This window comes from Alexandromys fortis, unplaced genomic scaffold (genome assembly GCF_014885135.2).
Source record: "Alexandromys fortis isolate MF-2015 unplaced genomic scaffold, M_Fortis_MF-2015_v1.1 scaffold_145, whole genome shotgun sequence".
NCBI classification, from domain to species: domain Eukaryota; kingdom Metazoa; phylum Chordata; class Mammalia; order Rodentia; family Cricetidae; genus Alexandromys; species Alexandromys fortis.
In genome coordinates, this window is record NW_026068049.1 from 2,147,834 (window position 1) to 2,165,040 (window position 17,207).

General features: G+C 45.9%; 1 protein-coding gene across 1 annotated transcript in view; it reads right to left on the minus strand.

Moving 5' to 3' along the window:
* The window catches only part of Pla2g7 (phospholipase A2 group VII), a 45,464-nt gene extending 29,939 nt beyond the window's left edge, over positions 1 to 15,525 (minus strand). The window contains exon 1 of the mRNA XM_050119384.1: positions 15,360 to 15,525. The gene's annotated coding sequence lies outside the window, so the exon portion shown is untranslated. The remainder of the gene's footprint in view (positions 1 to 15,359) is intronic.
* Between the last annotated feature and the right edge of the window lie 1,682 nt (positions 15,526 to 17,207).

Sequence of the window (17,207 nt, forward strand, 5' to 3'; positions counted from 1 at the left end):
ACACATACACACACATGCACTTTCTTCACCGACTTGAAAAAACCCACCTTAACCCTAGCCTAGACACCTAGAGGTACTACATTAAAGCCTCCGGAAGTTTTCTTCGAAGGAAAAAGAATCCCCTGCCAGTAGGGAAAGATGTTTTAGAGACAACAGGAATGTGTTATGTTTTGTTTTGAGACTATGCCACATAGGGTGGTCTTGTACCCCTCCTACCTCAGCTTCCCGAGTCCTAGGCTTGCAGGTGTATGAATGGTAAAGAGGACTTTTAACGTCCCATCAATCAGACCCGTGCAGTAATCCACTCTTATTGCCCCAGTATCCCTGGCTGCTAAGCTTCAGACAGGAGTGACGGGGCAGCTGTGAGGGGGCGGCTGTCCACTCTCCACGCTGTCCTTGAGGGCTGAGAGGCTTCTTTGATATCGGAACATGGACAGCAGACCGGAAAGGCACGCTTTGGAGAGCATGCTTCAGGTGGAGAGACGGCAGAGTGGGCTGTCTGCTCTTAGCACATTGTTCTCGTGACAGTTACAAGGAACAAGGGGAGGACGGTTGTGCTGCAAAGCACAGTGTTCCCTGATGGCCTGGTGGCACAGAGGGGTGGCAGTGAGGCAGCCCTAAAGTCCTGTCAGCTAAACATCTGCTTCTTTCTGAAACTGCCCTGTGCTCTTGGGACAGACAGCTAAAGAAATAAGAATGTTGCCGGGCGATGGTGGCGCATGCCTTTAATCCCAGCACTCGGGAGGCAGAGGCTGGCGGATCTCTGTGAGTTCGAGACCAGCCTGGTCTACAGAGCTAGTGCCAGGACAGGCTCCAAAGCCACAGAGAAACCCTGTCTCGAAAAAAAAAAAAAAGAATGTTTTTGACACTCTCTGCTTTTGCTCTCTTTTTCTGGGGTGGGGGTAAAAGAAAGAGTCTCATATATCCAGGCTGACCAGGAACTCTGCTGTGTGGCCAAGGATGACCTTGAACCTCTACCTCCACCTTTCCAAGTGCTAGAATTACACGTGTCACCTACATATACCCCCTCCCAAGGAGGGGCTCAGAAGATGGCTCAGTGGGTAAAGTCCTACCGCGCAAGTGAGAAGACCTGGGTTCAGATCCTCAGAACCAACAACATAAGGTTGGACATCCTGGTGTGTCTAACGGTCCCAGCCTTTTTGACGTCTAATTGGAGGACACGGGAGAATCCTGAGAAGCGTAAAGGCCAGCTAGGCTGGCACAGGCAGAGGTGAAGAGGCCCTCTCTCAAACCAAGAGGAAAGTGAGGAGCCACACCCAAACTTGTCCTCCAACCTCCACACACACCCATGGTAGCATATATGTACTACATCTACGTAAATGGACACACACACACACAGAGCGAGAGAGAGAGAGAGAGAGAGACAGACAGACAGACAGACAGACAGACAGACAGACAGACAGACTTAAAAACAAGACAAAACTTCAGTGAGAGCCCCACGGAGCAGGATGTGAAGAAGCCTGTCACCTGTTTCCGGAAACACCGACCATGTTTTGACGAAGGCAGCACAGGCGTCTGAGGAGATGTGGGCTGGACTTCTGCCTATCTCAGCCTGTTGGTTGGGTTTTGTTTAGCTTTCAGGGAAGATGGGAACTCCACAAGCAAAGAAGTATTTTGCCTTCCATTTAGACTTCTAGAATCCCAAATTCACTAAGTCGTTATGAAACTTAAAAATGTAACATGAGATGCAAATGCCTGGTGTCTTCTCAGGGCCTGCTGTGTACAGCACTGACTGGCTTCGCGCTTCCCATGGTCTCTGCCTCTTACATCGTGGAGTTGCTGGATGGCAGCAGAAATACCATCTGACTGGGTCATATGAACGCAGGCTTCAGAGATGAAGGGATAAGCCCACCACTCTGATGCATATCAGAAAAAAAAACTGAGCCATGGTCATGTTTCTATATAAAATATGTAATTTCTATGGAAACAGAAAAAAATCAGATAAGCACAATTCTACAATTTTTACAGTGATCACTTCTGAGGGAAAGGAGAGTGGTTGGTTTTCTTTTCTTTTTGTTTCAATGTGTACTTGGCCATCCCTGTCTGCTGGCAAGTCGTGGCAAGCAGAAAGAGAATGTCCCCATCTGAGACTCAGCAGGCAGCATTAAAAACAAAACAGGACAGGCAACGGTCCCAATGGGATGAAAATACACACCGGGAAATAGAGAGGGTTGAAAACTATCAGGAAAATAACAAGCTGGGCCAACATGCTTACCACATCCAGTTCTCAGGAGGCTGAGGCAGGAGGACTGCCCCAAGTTCAAGGCCAACCTAGGCTATAGTCCTGAGTTCTAAGCTAGCTTAGACTATAGAGTGAGATCCTGCGTTAAAAAACAAACAAACAAACAAACAAACAAGAAAGAGCAATAACATGAGTCACTGTGGCACACACCCTTCATCCCAACTCTTGGGAGGTAAACGTAGGAAGATTGGGAGTTCGATGTCATCCTTATCTGTATATTTAGTTCCCAAAATTAACCTATGCTATGTGAGAGGTTGTCTTAGCAACAAAATACAAACTCAGAGAGAGAGAGGAAGAGAGGCAGGGAGGGAAGAGAAGAGAAAAGAAAGCTAAACCATAAACTCTTTTGCTAAGCATATAGTTTCAGCTGACATAAGGAAGATTTTGTTGTGGTTTGAGGTTTGCCAAAATACACGGATTCATCAATAAAGCATCCACCTTCTAACACATACACACCATACTTGCGTTCAACATACGACCTGATCAGCCAAGTTGGTGCTTTTCTTCCAAGATACTCCTCCTAGCTTCCCTGGTTGGAGCCCCTGCCTCACTGCCCACTGAGCCCACTGCAGTGTGTCCATCCCTCTGTTGATTCTTCTCTCATCGTGTTGTGTGCACACATCTCTTATGATGGGTGGTAACCATGGTAACCATGGGACCACATTACTCAACGTACTCAGCACCCTCTTCCTGTAATGCTCCGAGTACTAAAACCGTGGCTGGCTTCTGTGGGAACACTAAATCCCAGGGAGGGAAAGGCCAGCAAGAAACTGCTGGACTTTTGTTTTGAAGCTAGCCTGTTTTCCACTGCACTGGGCTTTTCGCCGATCAGGTGTTAGCATGTATATTTACTGGGCTAACATAAGAATGACTTCTGCCCTGCGGAATCGTGACTGTGTCTTCACTCCAGCGATGTGTGAAAGCTCCAGCCTGAGGGGATATGGGATGGACATTTGAGCAGCACGTCGCCTCTGCCCTGAGTGCTCCTTGCTACAGGCTCCATCTGTGTCACGGGGAGCTCAAAGCAGCCTTCCTGACTCACAAGCTCCCATTTCCCTGCTCAGCTACTCTCTCCCTTCTTTCCACAGGACGGCTCATCCCTTGTAAACGAAACCATTACCCTCTCCTTAGACAACGACTGGGGACTGTGGGAGCCATTGATCTCATGTGACCCTTGCTCCAAGTTGTCTCTTCTCTCGCCATCTCTGTGCCCTATGTCTGGGGATCTTGAGCTCCTTGTCCCTAACTTCAGCTTCCTCTACAGCCCCTCCAGGCCATTCTCAATCCACACTTTTACTCTGCATTAATTTCTGCAGCTTTGGCACACTTAAAGAGGGCTGGGGCTATAGCTCTGTGGAAAACTACATGGTTCTGGCTTTCAACCCCACCACCATAAAGGAATCCTTTTCTGGTCCATTCCCTAACTTGGGTCTAATAGACTTTGTATTTTAAAATCTCTTGATGATCTGTACCTGGGGAGAGCTGGCACTTACAACACCTTCCTCTGGCTTCTGGTCTGTTTGCCTGTCTTATTTTGTCTGTCGGCTGCGTTCTTGTCCGTGTGATTTCACTCTAAGGCACGGCCAATCCCTTTGAAAGTATATATTTTAAATAAACACGACCCAAATTTCCCCAGGCTACAAAGATGAAAACAGAGCTTCCTGCTTTTCCAAACAAAGCACTCGGGTAAACAGCCAGATGTCCTTGGCTTCCCTGGACACTGCCTGCTTCAACATTCCAGAGATCCCTGAGATGTGTGGGAGACAGCCGCAGCCCCCAAGGAACACAGTGGAACCCTTCGTAGGAGGCTGTAACTCCCAAAGTGTCTTCAAGCCTTCTGCCTTCAGATAAGAGTTGACTAATTTTACATCTCAGGTGGTCACTTTGGACATTCTCTTAGAACTAGAGACTAAAAAGATGTCTATTTTTATGTGTTCAACAGTGCTGGGAATAGAATTAGGGCCTCTTGCCTGTGAGGTAAGAACTCTTCCACTGAGATCTAACCCCGGCCCACAAACTGATCACCTGGCAGTCTTCAAAGTCACAGCATACAGAAGCCTTTTTCTACAGCCACCACCACCACAGGCCAACACAACACAAAAATGCAGCTTGTTCTTGGAGAAAGAAGAAGCTGGGTGCACAAGCATCAACGGTTAGATGAAACCCCAGGAAGAGAGTGTCTCCTTAAACTTTGAAATAGAAACAAGGTCACTATGTTGGTAAATAAGTTTTCACAAAGCAATTTGGGGGCCGGAGGTAGGCTCAGCAGATAGGAGCGCTTGCTGTGAAAGTGTGAGGGCCCACGTTTCGATCGTCACATTTATGTAAGAAGCCACGTGTGGCAATGTGTGAGCCTGTAACCCCAGCCCTGTCTGAAGCAGAGATAGGAGGATCACTGGGGCTTGTTGTAAAACATTTCCTTTATAAATAATGCTTTTTATCAATTCCTTGAGAATTTCAGTCTATGTATTCTGATCATTTTTGCTCCCCTCCCCCACCTCTCTACCACCCAACTTTATCTTTCTACCTACCTACCTATCTACCTACATCTTTCTATCATCTATCTATCTACCTATCATCTATCTATCTATCTATCTATCTATCTATCTATCTATCTATCTATCATCTATCTCCCCCTCTCTCTAATCAAGTCCATAAAAATGTTTCCCAATAAACTCCGACTTTGCTTAAAAAATAAAAAGATATGCACCATTTTTTTTTTACAATAAAATGCATTGCTTTGATAAGAAGTCATTTAAAAGGAAATGGGTTTATATGATCATAGAGTGTTTATGCTTAACTTAAAGTAATGTATCAGAAAAGCCTCTAATTTCAGACAAAACAATGTATGAAACAGATGGGGGGAGAGGCCGCCCATATCATAGTGGATCAGGAAGTCAGAAGTGAGAAAAGAAGCGGAAGATAGCAGCCTCCCAAAGTCCACCCTTGTAAGCAATTTCTTCTATCTAGGCCATGCCTCCTAAATGTTCTACAGCCTTCCAAAACAGCAACATCAGCTGGAAAGAAGCCTTCAAAAGACAAACTTATGGGGAACATTTCACAACCCAACCAGAACATACTCGGAACTACTAAATGGTAAATTGTTATGATGGCCACAGAAAACTTGTAAAATTGCTGGACAAGATGTATGAACAGATAACAGGCAGGTTTAGTAAAGCCTCATTGAAGACGAAAGTCTATTAAAGCAGTTTAACTGTCTCAAAAATTGATTCAGTATCAGGCTGAATAGTCAAGAAATATAAGAATCTTCTCCTTTGGATAAATGATGATGTAAACAAAACAACCCTTCTAGTAATTTGAAACTCCGGTGATTTTGTTTCCCCAATGACACTTGGAAATATCAAGAGATGTCTTCTATTGCCTCAGTTGTAAAAGGGTTGCTACTGACATAGAATGAATGGGTAGAGGCCCAGCAGGCTGCTAAAAATTCTCAATGTACAGACCGTCCCCCACCATATACAGATACCCTAAATCATCGGTGGTACTAAGATTAAGGACCCCTCATTCAGCAGAGTGTGGTGGCACACACCTTTAATCCAAGCACTAGGAAAACAGAGTCAGGGGAATCTCTTGAGTTCAAAGCCAGCCTGGTTTACAGAGTGAATTCCAGTATGGCCAGGGCGACACAGCTGTCCTGGAACTTTTCTGTAGATTTGGCCTTGAACTCAGAGATCTACCTGCCTCTGCCTCCCAAGAACTGGGATTAAAGGCATGCACCACCATTCCTGGCTTTTTAAAAATCTTGTGTGCATTGGTGGTTTGCCTGAATGTATGTCTATGTGAGGGTGTCAGAAGCCCTAGAGCTAAAGCTACAGACAGTTGTGAGCTGCCATGTGGGTGTTGGGAATAGAACCCGGGTCCTCTGGAGAGTGGCCAGTGATCTTAACCACTGAACAATCTCTCCATCCCCAATAACTGGTTCATTTAAAATAGCTACCTCAACTGTCACTTGGAATTGAACACTGATAAGTAGTCCTCTTATAGGGATGTTAAAACAAGAACAGTTTGAAGCACAATTAATAAAAGCTCAGAGAGAGAAATTGGGGTTCAACCTGAAGAGCCAAAAAGCAAAGCAGCAAGCCATTCCTAGAGGCAGCTCTAGGAATCTTGGAATGAGATTGTGTCTTAGAACTGTCTTCTCCCATTTTATAATCCTTTCTAGTTCTGGGATTAAAGCTGTGCACCACTGGGATTCAAGGCATGCACCACCCAGTTTCTATGGCAACTTGTATGGCTACTAGGATTAAAGGTGTGTTACCACTGCCTGGTCTATAAGGCTGACCAGTGGGGCTGTTTTACTCTCTGATCTTCAGGCAAGCTGTCATTATTGAAATACAAATGAAATGCCACTACAACAGTTTGTAGATGGGATTGGGCTTTCTTGTCCCACCTTTATCAAACACCTAGTGTGTGTTCTAAATCAACAAGACAATTCCTACTCAATATTTGCTAATATTTAACTAAGAAAGAGATCAGTTCCCTTCTCTCTTATCTCTGTGCCTTTCCCTATCTCAGTAACCCCATGAACTCGGAACTTAATGTCATATTACCTCAAAGATATAAGAATCGTGAAACGTCTGCAGAAATGTCTACACACGCTTTGGGGACAGTTCATAGGATTCTTCTGCAATCATTTCACATCAGATAACTGGGGTCAAGAAAAGGAGATTGAAATGTGGTTTGCTGTGACAAGAACAACACAGCTACTTGTGGTAAAACCTACACCCAGGGGCTGGAGAGATGGCTCAGCAGTAGGGAGGCGGTGACGGGGAAGACACAGAAATCTTTAATAAATAAATAAATTAAAAAAAAATAAACCAGGAAAAAAAAAGCACCGACTGCTTCTCCAGAGGACCCAAATTAGATTCCTAGCACCCACATGGCAGCTCACAACTGTCTGAACTTCATTCCTCAGGGACCTGGTGCCCTCTTCAAAAATCCCACAGACATCAGGCATGCACATGGTACACAGGCATACAAGTACACAAAACATCCATACACATAAAATAAAATTATGAAATTTAAAAAAATTAAAAATCCTGTGTCCAATGTGTAATGGTCTGTTCTGTCCCTTTAAGAGATTAGCACCACCCACTCCCTACCCCATCCTTTGAGGCAGGTAGATCTTCCTTCAGCTTTCAGCCTGGGTCCCTTCCTTTCCATCTCTCTGTCTCTCTCCCCTCCCAAAGAGGCAGCTTCTGCCTCTCTCCCTTCTCCCCACCTCTCCCCCCATTTCTCCTTCTCTTTCTCTCTCTCTCTCCCTTTCTCTCTCTCTCTCCTCTTCTCCATTCTCCCCCTTTCCCCTCCAAAACCCACTAAATAAATATCGAGCCTCACTCTGCATGACGTGTGCCTACCCATCTATCGGTCTTGGTCTCTCACCCACCAGGCAGCTCCCTGCCTGGGACTTGCTGCCCCTCGTGGTCCGATGCCTGCTGCTGCCACTCGGGGAATGGTACCATTCTACTTTTACTATAAAACACAATGTGCAAATGTTCCAGTTTGTTCACACTGCCCCAGGAAGAGATCACACAACAGCAGGGTTAATCTATCCTTCCGTGCTTCATGTGCTGGTTCCCCTTTGGGGCCATCATGAGTAAGATCAGGATTCCTTAAACACATTACGGTTAATCTCATAACCATGATAGCTGCTAAGTGATTAATGGGTGGGTAGCATATACGGTGCAGACGCCCTGGATAAGAGGTGTTCACATTCTGAGCAGGCTGGGATAGAGTAGAGCAGGGTCTCATGGTATTTCATTCAGCTACTAACTAAAAATGGTGTACAACTTAACATTCACGAATCATTTATTTAGGGAATTTCTACTTAATACTCCCTGGCCTTTGTTAGAGCATGAATGACTGAGAGGGTAGTCCGGGAGGGTGCTGCTAGAATGGGGGGTCATCAAGGGAAGGCAGTTCTGTGATCTCTCAAGAGATCCTTAACATACTTAAGTGCACAGATGAATAACTGTCAGATGAAGTTAAAAACATCAGTGCCCACCCCCAGACTTTACCAGCACTTCCTGCTGATGGCTAATACGTGAGGCAAACCGAGAGAAAGAAAACTATGAAAACACATGTATGACAGTAGGCAGTAATGATAATTGACAATACCATGCAACATCCTAAGTATTTATTTTATATAAGTGACCTCATCTGGTCAGCAGAGCTAGATAGATAGATAGATAGATAGACAGACAGACAGACAGACAGACAGACAGACAGATAGATGGGTGGACACATAGAGAGAGAGAAACACATATACTGAGAAACACACACACATACACGCATGCGCACACACACACACATACACGCATGCACACACACACATACACGCATGCACACACACACAACAGAGATGCAGTAGAGAGGAGTTAAATGACTTGTTCAACATCACAGAGATAGGAAACAGTTATGCCAAAATCTGAATTCAGGCCCCAATTCTAAAACAGGGCTTCTTCACCTTCTCATGCCTGGCATTCCAGGCTGACAAATCTGGTTTTAGTGGGGACCTGTGCCTCATAGGATGTTTACAGCAGCATCTCTGGCCTCTACCTACTAGGTGTCAACAGCATACTGTACTTGTGGCAACCAGACCTGTGTTCGTGCACAGTCAACTATCCCACAGGGAAGCAAGAATCAGTTGAAAGCCACTATATACTTCATTCTGCTAAGGACTCAGGAACAATCAAGCTGGAAAAGAAGCCCTAAAAATGAGCCAAAAAGAATAAGGAATTAGCAAAAATAAACTAATCCAGTACAACCTAAAGACATCCCAGACTACAAGACGGAAGCATAATAACATTGTTGAGAGAGGAGTCACCCTCCCAATGTGCCCTGGACCTGCTAGACTATATCTGACGAATCTGGTGGGGCTTTTAGGGTTTCTAACCAGTGAAAGCTTATGCACAGATACAATAACCTGAAAGACCTAGGGTCAGGGTGACAAGTCACAGGAAGAGTTGCTGAAGCGATAGAGGATGCTCACGAGGTTCATGACAGATACGGTTCTGCACAGAAAGTCTTAGCCATTTGCTGAGTGGAGCCAGACTCCATTAACTGACTAATGGAGCCTTTCAATAGTTAGCAAGGCACGGTCTGTGTTCTGCTGACTGCACTCAAGGAGGCAAGATACACTAGACAGCCCTGACCTGAGGTCAAATTTCGACGTCCACAGGTAACTTAAATGAGGAAAAGAGATCAGTAGAATAGGAATCGGGGCAAACTGAACTAGCCACAAAGAGGCATCACCATTCCACTCCAGTAGACTGCTTTGATGTAGGAATGGGAGCTGAATATCGCTACATCTTTTAACTGTTTTCAAGAAAAACCGGGTGACTACATTTGCCTATAACAGTCAGTAATTCTTGAAGGACAGCAAAAGATTGAACCTTTCAATACACCATATGAGTCAAGCAAAAATAGCTCTACAGCCCTGGAGGCTGAGATAATGGCTCAGTTGTAACTTTCTTGCAGCACAAGCTAAGTCTAGGCGGAAGAAACAAAGCAGGGACCCTGAACGATCAGTTCCTGGGGATGCTGTTAACAGCCGTTACGGTCTTGGGTGAAAACCAGAGCAGTAGCTTTAGGCAGGTAGGGAGTCTATGTCGTTGGAGATCTGTGACTATCTGAGATGTAATGCTTTATTGCATGGACCCTAAACACTGACCAAATGCCTGCTGATAAAGATAATTGCAGGAAGGCAGATCTCTGTGCATACCTAGGAGAGAGGTACAAGACCTGGCAGTGGGAAACTGTTCTGAAGTAGGGAATATTCATTCCCAGATATGTAACAGAAAAGGAGTTCAGCTACAGAAAAAAAAAAAACTACAGCAAAGGACAGCCACTTTATTCACAAAGCAATATTGCCAAAAAGCCTTGTCTTTTGCATTAGCCTTTACTAGGCCCTTGGTTCTGATAAGCAAATCGCCCATGAACAGATGGCTGAGCGATTACTGTATAATGTTGCGGCTTGTAGCACATGAGGACCCAGGTTCAGATCCCCAGAACTCTTATACAGAGCAGGGTGTGTTGGCAAGCACCTGTAGTCTCAATGCTGGAAGGTAGAAGCAGGAGGGCTTGGGAGACTGCCTGGTCAGTCAGTCTAGCTAAACAAGGGCATTGTGGATTCAGCAAGAGATAGACTCAAAAAAAAAAAGTGTGGTATAACATTGAAAGACATGCAACACTGCTTCTGGCTTCTACATGTGTGTGCACAGGTGAGCACACGTGCCCATACACACAAACGCCACACACAAATAAAAGAGAGAGAGATAATCAGCAGAAGATGTATGACCAAAGAAGAGACGATATGTAACCTCTCCCTTAAAGATGCTCCACGAAGTCTCAATTGATCGTCTAGAAATACCGTGGATATGTCTCGGAATCATCGTCACAATGTGCCATCAATTTAAATCAGAAGACTGCTTCAGAATCAGATGCAGACATCAATTCATTGACTAATTAATAACAGCATCTGGCGAGAGAATGTCGCCCACAGGCTATCATGAGCCAAAATTTCCACAGCACACAATGAAAATAAGGAAGGGGCCCCTCTTCTTCTAAATTAGGGCATTTCATTCTTGTAAGATGAACCTCAGAGTAAGCGAGGAAGCAGAAGTGGGGCTGCCTCGCGCAGTGCGCTGTTCTGTCACGGGAGGGTCATCCCTTCTCTAGATGGTAAACAGCTTCAAAACCCTCATCTCTACCTTAGTCAGCAAACAGCCAGGGAAGCTGCAGAGCCTCCTCTGAGAGAGAATGCTTCACTAAGGGAAAGCCATTCAGGGCTCGGCAAGGCCCCCTGGTGAATTCTGCTGCCCCATTCGAATTTCCATTCAGCAGATTGGGCGCCCTTGGACACTGGCATGGTCCTAGCCAGGACAAAGACCCCTTTGTTCTGTGAAAAGGTTTTCGACTTTTTTCCCCCTCAATTCCCCGTTTCAAATGTTACATCTCTGTATTTTACTTGCGCATGCCCAGCTTTTAAGATTAAATTAGCTGTTATTTTAGCCTTCGCGTTATTATACTCTACCGTGGTTCATCTGATGGTTTCTGATGTTCCAGAGAGAGCAAACGTTGTATTATTGTATTATGCTGTGTTGCAGTGTGTGTGTGAATTAAAATTGCACATTATTAGTAGATAGTATTAGTAGTAAGATCTTACATCCTCTTAGGAGCACATTCATAATATTTTTTTAAAAGCACACTTATTAGCTTGTTCTTTAAGAGGCCCAGGGGTAGCAATGACAGATCCCTTTTGTAGGTGGAAAGTTCGAATCACAAATGTTACCTAATTTTTCACTGTACCTTCAAAAACTACCCCGTGCCTACCTGTCACATACACCCTTGACTAGATTCCCAGCAGCAAATCTAAAGCAGCATCCTCTCCTGCTTTTTCCAAATAAACCATCCTCCACAACAGCAGCTGGACCAGTCTCCCAATATGGAAGGCTCTGAATTCACACCTCTGCTTAGAATACATCCAGCTTCCTGCTGTCCTACTTGGAGAGAGATGTAAGTTTCTGGATTTGATCTATGAGACTCCAGGTGACCTGGCACCCTGCCCCCCTTTCTCCTTCCTCCTTGCATCCAGCGCTCCTCTCCCCTGCCTACTTCAGCCACGCTGGCCTTCCAACTGTGCCTTTTATACACTGTCCTTGATTCCCTACACAACCGCACACTAGGTCCCTCTGCCAAAAGTTCTTCCGTTTCAGGGGTCCCAGGGCTGAAGGGATGGCTCGGTGGTCAAGAGTCCTCACTTTTCATGGAGAGGACCATGGTTCGGTTCCCAAACCCACACAGTAGCTCACAACTGTCAGTCACTAAACCTGGTTCCAGGGAATTTGATGCCGTCCTCTGGCCTCCAAGAGTACCAGGCACATCCATGATGCTCATACATGCATGCAGGCAAATATTAATAAATAAAAAATAAAAATAAATCTAAAAAGAAGTGGATGAATCCAAGAAGGCCCCTGCTATTTGCCCGACACATGTCTACACATTCAAACCTATACCGAAAGCACTGTGCAACAGCTCTTGGCTTTTCATCCAAACTTTTAGTACTGTCTAAACTCACTCTGATCATTCCTTGATTCTTGCTCATCTCTTGACTTCCGAATTCTTTGACACTAGAAAGTATTTCTAACTCGCACCCAGTACACAGTAGCATCTATCTATCTATCTATCTATCTATCTATCTATCTATCTATCATCTATCATCTATCTATCTATCTTCTATCTGTCATCTATCTATCTATCTACCTTCTATCTATCTATCTTCTATCTGTCATCTATCTATCTATCATCTATCTATCATCTATCTATCAACCTACTATCTATCTATCATCTATCATCTATCTATCTCTATCTATCTATCTATCTTCTGTCATCTATCTATCTATCTATCTATCTATCATCTATCTACCTACTATCTATCTATCATCTATCTATCTCTATCTATCTATCAATCATCTATCTATCTATCATCTATCTCTCTGTTTGTCTGCCTGTACTACCTACTTGTTGTCTGTTCCAGAGTTTAGAACTGAACCAGGCTTTTGCACATTCTAGGCAAGTTCTCTCCCACTAAGTTATACGCCCGCCTGTGGTTGTTTTTATTGAGACGAGATATTTCTGTCTAACGCCAGCTGGTCTTAAACCTACAACACAGCCCAAGCTGGCCTTGAATGCATGAGGCTGCCCTGTTTCAGCTTCCCGAGCACTTCAGCACCCAGCCATGGATATTTTGACATGGATGAATGAAAGAATGAAGGAACACAGCTTTCGCTAGGAAGAAACTAGCAATTCAGTGAGCGTTCTCATAGCAATGGCCCTGCTCAGCTGCTGAGTTCACCTACAACAAAAGCTGAACAAGTCTGTGCGAGTCTGTAGTGCCACTGTGTTTTATGTCGCTTTCAGAAAATCTTTCACAGCAGCAGTGATGGCGGCCACAGGCGGCTCACACTTCACAGAGAAAGGCAATAGGAGCCTTCTGTCATGCCAGCAGACCGCAAAGCTTCCTTGGAATCCTGGAACTATGTGATGTAGAATGAAACACTCCCTCATTCGGTTTCTCTCTATTTAACACTTTCTCCTTTAGGCTTTACTTAATGGAAATGCCTCTGAGTTTCTTAGGGTCAGTCAGGCTTCTAATCGTGAATCATGAGTCATGGAAAAAAAGCAGGTTTAAGACACAGAGCACACGGGGCGAGGGTGGGGGGCTCACAATCATCTGAGACTTCAGTTCAGGGGAATCTGGTGTCCTCTTCTGCCCCTCTTAGGCGCCAGGCACACATATGGTACACAGACTTACAGGCAGCCTCCAATATACATAAAATAAAATATTTCAAAAATACATGGCCGGGGTGCCGCTTAGTTGGTAGAGTGTTTGCCCAGCATGACCTGGGCCTGATCCCCAGTGCCTCAAAGAACAGGTTGGTTGCTTCAGGTCAGTGATCTCACAATTCAGGGACTGAGACACCAAAGGTCAAAGGTCAAGGCTCTTAGCTATATAGCTAGCCAGTGGGAAGCCAGCCTGGGCCACATGTGACTTTCCACATTAGAATGAAAAGATAAGAACAAGAGGGACACCCCCCCCTTTGAAGAAGTCCTTCCTAGGGACCCCCATTCCAAGTACCTCATTGTCTCGTCTCTTAATGCTCTATGCTGAAGTAGTCTCAAAGTAGATGTTAAACTGTATTTGTTTACAAACAAAACTAGTTGGGGGGGGGATTTAGTCAGGGTCCCTAGGAGTTCCTTATGACTAGTGAGCAGATAGAGCACCACAGAGAAGAGTTCAAAACCTGGACCTTCACACCTCACAGGGGATTGATTTCTGAATAGCTTAAAAGAGAGACTGGGACTCATTAACATCCCTCCTCACACTCCACAGCTCAGCGTGTAGAGCCTTCTGCCTCAGTGTCACTGAGACCAGCGACAGTCAGACCACGGTAGCGGTTCAAGGGTGGCATCAGCACACGGTGAGGGAAGGACCTGTGAACAACAGTCCACGGAAGGAAAAACACTCTCAGTCCTGACGACAGCAAGCTGAAGCTGGCACGCCAAGGATGTCAACAAGCGGTCTCCTTCATAAGGCTCCCAGAGTCCCTGGGTGAGAAAACCCGCCCCAGTGCTGACAGCTCTCCCGTGCTCTGTCGCCAGAAGGTCTTCTCTTTATTTTGATTCTGGTGCCCTGACCCAGCAGCTCAGTTTTACTCCAAGATTTGCTTGCCAGCCTCTGGCATTGTCCTTGCTTCAGGGAGCACATTTTCCTACCCCTGCTCATCCACCACCTGTCTCCTAGCTCTGCGTTCTCATTTGGGTCAAAGATAATTTGAGCAAGTCTGATGTGGTAACACGTGCCGCCCAAACCAGAATCGGTGTGCCCTTTCAAGGTGACAGCTCCCGTGTGTGTGTGTGTGTGTGTGTGTGTGTGTGTGTGTGTGTAAGAACCTGACTCGCCACTCCTTCCTGACCCGGACCTGGCAGGGATTTCCATGGTCCCAATCAAAGCCTCAAGGAGACCATGTTCTCTGTTTTGTGGTTTTGCTTGGCTTTGCAAAAATCCAGCCTTAAGGGTGGAATAACCAGCATTTTTTTCTGGCCAGCAGCAGGATGCTCCAAGCAGGGGTGACATTACTTTATTTTTATTATTCTATTCGCAGACTTCTTAAATCTCGGCTATTCCTCACAAAGTGTGCGTGAGCGTTCCACAATGAGATCTACAGACAAAACATTTCCCTGCAGCTCCGGGTTCACCTGCTGCCCAGCTGGCACTGAATTCTTAGGGTGGCTTTCTGGGAAGCAATCAGTCTTATCTTATTAATTCTGGAGCCCTGTTTCTGTGAGCCTCCGAGGTCAGTCCAGCATCAAACAGGAGGGCACTGCGGTTCCAGCCCGCCCTCCCTGGACGCCCTCCCTTGCCCATCCTCCCCAGTGGGCGCTCCTGTATCCCCGCCACAACCTGGTGACAGCGCCACAAGCCCATGACTCAAAACCCTCTCTGTCCCGGGGCTCCTTATCTAGGCACTGAGCTGAGTTATTCCGGGGTACCCGGGGCCCTCCCTGGGCTCACCGATGCCACCAGCGCGAGTCCGATCCAAGTGCCTCTCGCAGCCAACAGAGCAGGCTTCCGGACAGTCGTTCTCAGTCAAGGGGGATGGGATATCTCTGAGGTGGGCTAAGCAGGCGGCCGCTGAAGATCTACCCTTAGGCTCGACCCTCCCCTCCTGGGGTTGTTGTGGAGGAGGGACAGGGGAGGAGCGTTTGGCCTGGCCTCCCGCCAGTTCTGAGCTGCTGCGGCTGTGGCTCTCACAGTGCTCGCCCCAGGGCGGGCCTCTAAGAGCCCACGCGTGGATCCTACCTGCCTGAAGCTGTGTTGGGCTCCTAGGTTAGACACCCCAGTTTCGCCAGGTCTGTTACGCGATGAGCTGTGTGCCACCCCCAAGCGTATTTTGTTAGTTTCATCCTGTTCTCCAAATCCACAAAGAACACGGGAATGGCTAAACTCCAGTTTAGAATCTGAAATGTTCTGCACAGTCCGCATTTCGATACTTTGTACCCGGAACCCCGATTCACTAATTTGCAGACTCTGTTCCAAACGGGAAGGCCTGCCGCTGAGTAACCTCCTTGCTTTGCTGATATTGAAGGACATCGTATTTAAGTTTCTATCTCATAGTTCAGTCTAACTCAGTCATTAGCGCTTATGGTAAAGGCGTTTCCCTCCAAATAGAAACATTCCCTCAGTGAGAGAGGCCGCAGGTAAGTTTGGGGGTGGGGGTGGGGCGCTCCGGAGCCTCAGGAGGTAAACAAAAGTCTCACGTCTAGAGGAACACAAACTTGGAAGATTCTTGAGGGCCCCTCCACAGCAATATGAGAAAAAAAAAAAAAAAAAGGGCAGCAAACAATGGCATTGGGGGTAGGTGGCAGTTGGAGACTTTTAACCAAAAAAAAAAAAAAAAAAAGGGCAGCAAACAATGGCATTGGGGGTAGGTGGCAGTTGGAGACTTTTAACCACAGAAGAGTAGAAAAGAGAGATTTGATTGACGGAGATGCATGCAGCTATGCCTAGGGCGACAGTGTAGCAGTTTTAATTGCTCCTCTGCCCTGTCTCCAGCCCCCACCTCATTCTGTCCCTACACCACGCCCCCTGTTATGTGGCCTTTTCAGTGATGCAGTTGCTCATTCCTGCTCCTTATAAGTAACCCTTCACCCATACTCCTGTTAGGAGCCCCAATAAGAACTCACTGATTGACTAAGATGGACATTGGGGAAATTGTATGGATTGGTCTGGGTTCCCTTTCTGGGGTGTGTAGAACGCGCTGCATTTCCCCACATAACCTGTCATACAACCCTGTTTTCTCTGAATCATCAGCCTTCGTTTTTTCAAAGTTTTCTCCTCAATCATTTTGAAATATCTTCGTCTAAAACTATTTAGAAACTTAAGGAAAGATATGTGGAAATTTTTATGCAGTATTACAATATTATGTTTTTTTGACCTTTTGAATAGATTGAACTTCATTTTTGTCTTTATGAACTTTGAATAATTTTCTGTAGGAGTGAGAGTGGAGAGACAGTATGGAGAAGCCATGAGGATGCAAACACAGTACGTACCTGAGACAACTGCTTCTAAGATATTTATGGAGGCCTGCAGATACCAGGTCAGTGGTAGCACACAAGCCTAGTATGCATGACGTCCTCGGGACCAAAAAATAACATCTGTGGAGTTTAAACAGCTCAAACCCAAAGAAGCAAACAAGGATAAGATATAGCTGTAGGCTGGGCGGTGGTGGCGCAGGCCTTTAATCCCAGCACTTGGGAGGCAGAGGCAGGCGGATCTCTGTGAGTTTGAGGCCAGCCTGGTCTACAAGAGCTAGTTCCAGGACAGGAATCAAAAGCTACGGAGAAACCCTGTCTCAAAAAA